General features: G+C 33.8%; 1 non-coding gene across 1 annotated transcript; it reads left to right on the plus strand.

Moving 5' to 3' along the window:
* The first annotated feature begins 317 nt into the window (after nucleotides 1-317).
* On the plus strand, nucleotides 318-421 carry LOC112700043 (small nucleolar RNA R71). Its single transcript, XR_003152967.1, has one exon. It is a non-coding gene; the product is annotated as a small nucleolar RNA R71 (small nucleolar RNA).
* The last annotated feature ends 4762 nt before the right edge of the window (nucleotides 422-5183 follow it).

Raw genomic sequence — 5183 nt, forward strand, 5'->3', positions numbered from 1 at the left:
TGTTGGATGCATTTTGCCATCCATTCAGACTTTGAGAGATCATGTTGACTTGCTGAGTCAACACTTTGTTCTGAGCCAACATGGCATTCAGAGCATCAATTTCAAGAACTCCCTTCCTCTGAGGCGTCCCATTATTCACGGAATTCCTCTCAGAAGTGTACATGAATTGGTTATTTGTAACCATGTCAATGAGTTCTTGAGCTTCTGCAGGTGTTTTCTTTAGGTGAATGGATCCACCTGCAAAATGGTCCAATGACATTTTTGAAAACTCAGATAGACCATACTAGAATATATCTAATATGGTCCATTCTGAAAACATGTCAGATGGACACCTTTTGGTCAACTGCTTGTATCTTTCCCAAGCTTCATAGAGGGATTCACCATCTTTTTGTTTGAAGGTCTGAACATCCACTCTAAGCTTGCTCAGCTTTTGAGGAGGAAAGAATTTATCCAAGAAAGCCGTGACCAGCTTATCCCAGGAGTCCAGGCTATCTTTAGGTTGTGAATCCAACCATATTCTAGCTCTATCTCTTACAGCAAAAGGGAAAAGCATGAGCCTGTAGACTTCAGGATCTACTCCATTTGTCTTAATAGTCTCACAAATCTGCAAGAACTCAGTTAAAAACTGGTAAGGATCTTCAGATGGAAGTCCATAAAACTTGCAGTTCTGTTGCATTAAAGCAACTAATTGAGGTTTAAGCTCAAAATTATTGGTTCCAATGGCAGGAATGGAGATGCTTCTTCCATCAAATTTGGACGTTGGTTTTGTGAAGTCACCAAGCATTCTCCTTGCATTATTGTTGTTGGGTTCGGCTGCCATTTCCTTCTCTTGTTCGAAAATTTCTAAAAGGTTACCTTTAGATTGTTGTAATTTAGCTTCTCTTAGTTTCCTCTTCAGAGTCCTTTCAGGTTCAGGATCAATTTCAACAAGAGTGCCTTTTTCCTTGTTCATGCTCATATGAAAGAGAAGAAAACAAGAAAAGAAGAGGAATCCTCTATGTCACAGTATAGAGATTCCTTTATGTTAGTAGAAGAAAGGGGAGAAGAGTGAAGAAGAATGGGTTCGGATTTTTAGATGAAGAGAGGTGAAGAGAAGTGTTAGTAAATAAATAATTAAATAGAATAAGAAAAGAGAGGGAGAATTTGAAAATTAATTTTTGAAAAGGAGTTAGTAATTTTGAAAATTAAAGATAAGATATGATTAAAATTAAAATTTAAAACAATTAAAAAGAATTTTTGAAAAAGAGAGAGGTATTTTCGAAAATTGAAGAGGAAAAAGTAGTTAGGTGGTTTTGAAAAAGATAAGAAACAAACAAAAAGTCAAATAGTTAGTTGAAAAAGATATTAAAATCAAATTTGAAAAGATTAGAAGATAAGAAGTTAGATAAGATATTTTGAAATCAAATTTTGAAAAAGATAAAATTTTGAAAGAGATATGATAAAAGATAAAAAGATTTAATTTTTAAATTGAAAATTACTTACTTCACTAACAAGAAACTACAAGATAAGATTCTAGAACTTAAAGATTGAACCTTTCTTAACAAGAAAGTAACAAACTTCAAATTTTTGAATCAATCACATTAATTGTTAGTGAGTTTTCGAAAATTTGATATAAAGATAAGAAAAAGATTTTGAAAATATTTTGAAAAAGATTTTTGAAAATTTTTGAAAAAACAAAGATAAAATTGAAAACATATGATTTTTGAAAAAGATTTTGAAAAGATAAGATTTTAAAATTTTTGAAAATTTGACTTGACTTGTAAGAAACAACTAATTTTGAAAATTTTTGACTAAGCCAACTCAAATTTTCGAAAATTATGAGAGAAATAAGGGAAAGATATTTTTTTCATTTTTTGAATTTTTAATGATGAGAGAGAAAAACACAATTATGACCCAAAACATAAAAAGTTTTGGATCAAAACACATGATGCATGCAAGAACACTATGAATGTCAAGATGAACACCAAGAACACCTTGAAGATCATGATGAACATCAAGAACATATTTTTGAAAAATTTTTGATGCAAAGAAAACATGCAAGACACTACACTTAGAAATCCTTAATGCATGGACTCTAACAAACGAAAAATGCATATGAAAAATAACAAACAACACAAAACAAGAAATCATCAAGATCAAACAAGAGGATTTACCAAGAACATCTTGAAGATCATGAAGAACACTATGAATGCATGAAATTTTCGAAAAATGCAAGAAAAAAATTTTTAAAGCATGCAATTGACACCAAACTTAAAAATTGACTCAGGACTCAAACAAGAAACACAAAATATTTTTGGTTTTTATGATTTTCTAATTTTTTTTGGATTTTTATTAATTTTTTTTCGAAAATATTTTTGAAAAAAAATGAAAAAGAAAAGAAAAATTTTGAAAAAGATTTTTGAAAAGTTTTTGAAAAGAAAATTACCTAATCTGAGCAACAAGATGAACCGTCAGTTGTCCAAACTCGAACAATCCCCGGCAACGGCGCCAAAAACATGGTGGACGAAATTGTGATCACATCAATGTAGTACTCTTTGTTATTGTATGGAATCATTATTGTGGCTCTATGCTATGTGTGGACACAACTCCGTTCAACTTAACCAGCAAGTGTACTGGGTCATCCAAGTAATACCTTACGTGAGTAAGGGTCGATTCCACAAAGATTGTTGGTATGAAGCAAGCTATGGTCACCTTGTAAATCTCAGTCAGGCAGATTATAATTGATTATTGGGTTTTCAAAAATAATAAATAATAAATAATAAACTTAAAATAAAGATAAAGTTACTTATGTATTCCCATGGTGGGAATTTCAGATAGGTGTATGGAGATGCTGTGCTCCTTCTGAATCTTTGCTTTCCTACTGCTCAAATTACAGTTTTTTTACATCATTCCTTTCCATGGCACGCTGTATGTAGGGAATCACCATTGTCAATGGCTACATCCCATCCTCTCAGTGAAAATGGTCCAAATGCTCTGTCACAGCACGGCTAATCATCAGTCGGTTCTCAATCAGGTTGGAATAGAATCCCTTGATTCTTTTCCGCCTGTCACTAACGCCCAGCCTTCAGAAGTTTGAAGCTCGTCACAGTCGTTCAATCCGAGAATCCTACTCGGAATACCACAGATAAGGTTAGACTTTCCGGATTCCCATGAATGCCGCCTTCAATTCTAGCTTATACCACGAAGATTCTGATTAAGGAATCCAAGAGATATGCGCCCGGTCTAAGGTAGAACGGAAGTGGTTGTCAGTCACGCGCGTTCATAGGTGAGAATGATGATGAGTGTCACGGATCATCACATTCATCAAGTTGAATTTCAACGAATATCTTAGAATAGGAATAAAGAGAATTGAATAGAAAATAATAGTAATTGCATTGAAACTTGAGGTACAGCAGAGCTCCACACCCTTAATCTATGGTGTGTAGAAACTCCACCATTGAAAATACATAAGTGAAAGGTTCAGGCATGGCCGAATGGCCAGTCCCCATGATCTTAGAACTAAACGTCCCAAGATGTCAAATACAATAGTAAATTATCCTATTTATACTAGACTAGCTACTAGGGTTTACATGAGTAAGTAATTGACGCATAAATCCACTTCCGGGGCCCACTTGGTGTGTGTTTGGGCTGAGTTTGATCTATCCACGAGTTGAGGCTTCTTTTGAAGTTGAACGCCAAGTTGTAACGTGTTTTGGGCGTTCAACTCCGGGTCGTGACGTGTTTCTGGCGTTTTACTCTAGACAGCAGCATGGAACTGGCGTTGAGCGCCAGTTTACGTCGTCAATTCCCAAATAAAGTATGGACTATTATATATTTCTGGAAAGCTCTGGATGTCGACTTTTCAAGGCCGTTGAGAGCGCACCATATGGAGTTCTGTAGCTCCAGAAAGTCCATTTCGAGTGCAGGGAGGTCAGATTCCAATAGCATCAGCAGTCCTTTGTCAGCCTCCTATCAGAGTTTTGCTCAAGTCCCTCAATTTCAGCCAGAATTTACCTGAAATCACAGAAAAACACACAAACTCATAGTAAAGTCCAGAATTGTGAATTTAACATAAAAACTAATGAAAACATCCCTAAAAGTAGCTTGAACTTACTAAAAACTATCTAAAAATAATGCCAAAAAGCATATAAATTATCTGCTCATCATTTAGTTCTTAGATCTAGGTTTTAATCTTTGCTTTTTTCCACTTCTATCTCTCAATTCTTTGTTGTTAGATTCATTCTTCTTCTATTCTTTTGTTGTAATTTCCTTTATGTTGTTTCTATGTTTTGTTGTAGATCTACTTTTGTTCTTTCTATTCTCTTTCAATTCAATTAGAGGTAATTCATAATAATTGTGTTCATTTGATTTGTTGTTGTTAATTCTTTGCAATTAGTTGTTGTTAGATTCTATTCTTGTTGTCAATTTACTATGTTTTCCTTTTGTGCCTTCCAAGTGTTTGATGAAATGCTTGGTTGGACTTTAGTATAGATTTTGTTCCTCTTGGCCTAGGTAGAGTAATTAGTGACTCTTAAGTTATCTAATTCCTTTGTTGATTGATAATTAGAAGTTGCTAATTGATTTGAATGCCTCTAAAGCTAGTCTTTCCTTTAGGAGTTGATTAGGACTTGAGGAATCAAATTGATTCATCCACTTGACTTTTCTCCATGGTTATAGGTTAACTAAGTGGGAGTAATGGACAATTTGTTATCACAATTGAGGAAGATAACTAGGATATGACTTCTAGTTCTCATATCTTGCCAATAGCTTTGTTAGTTGTTAGTTTATTTTCTTTGCCGTTTCTATTTCTTGTCTAAAATCTCAAAAAATTCCAAAATAACTCATAACCAATAACAAGACACTTTATTGTAATTCTTAGGGAGAACGACCCGAGGTTCAATACTTCAGTTTATAAATTTTAGGGGTTTGTACTAGTGACAAACAACTTTTTGTATGAAAGGATTATTGATTGGTTTAGAAACTATACTTGCAACGAGAATTCATTTGTGAAATTCTATACCATCAAAAATCTAATCATCAAAATGGCGCCGTTTCCAGGGAGTTGCAATGGTGTTATGTTATTGGTTATTGTACATATGTGAATAGTGTGAATAGGATTGTCTTTTACTTGTTTTCTAGTTTTAGTTAGTTTTATTTTGTTTTTCCACTATGAATTCTCACTTTGGCTATGAGTTTGGTTCTAA

Source organism: Arachis hypogaea, chromosome 6 (assembly GCF_003086295.3).
Source record: "Arachis hypogaea cultivar Tifrunner chromosome 6, arahy.Tifrunner.gnm2.J5K5, whole genome shotgun sequence".
In the NCBI taxonomy this organism is placed as follows: Eukaryota; Viridiplantae; Streptophyta; class Magnoliopsida; order Fabales; family Fabaceae; genus Arachis; species Arachis hypogaea.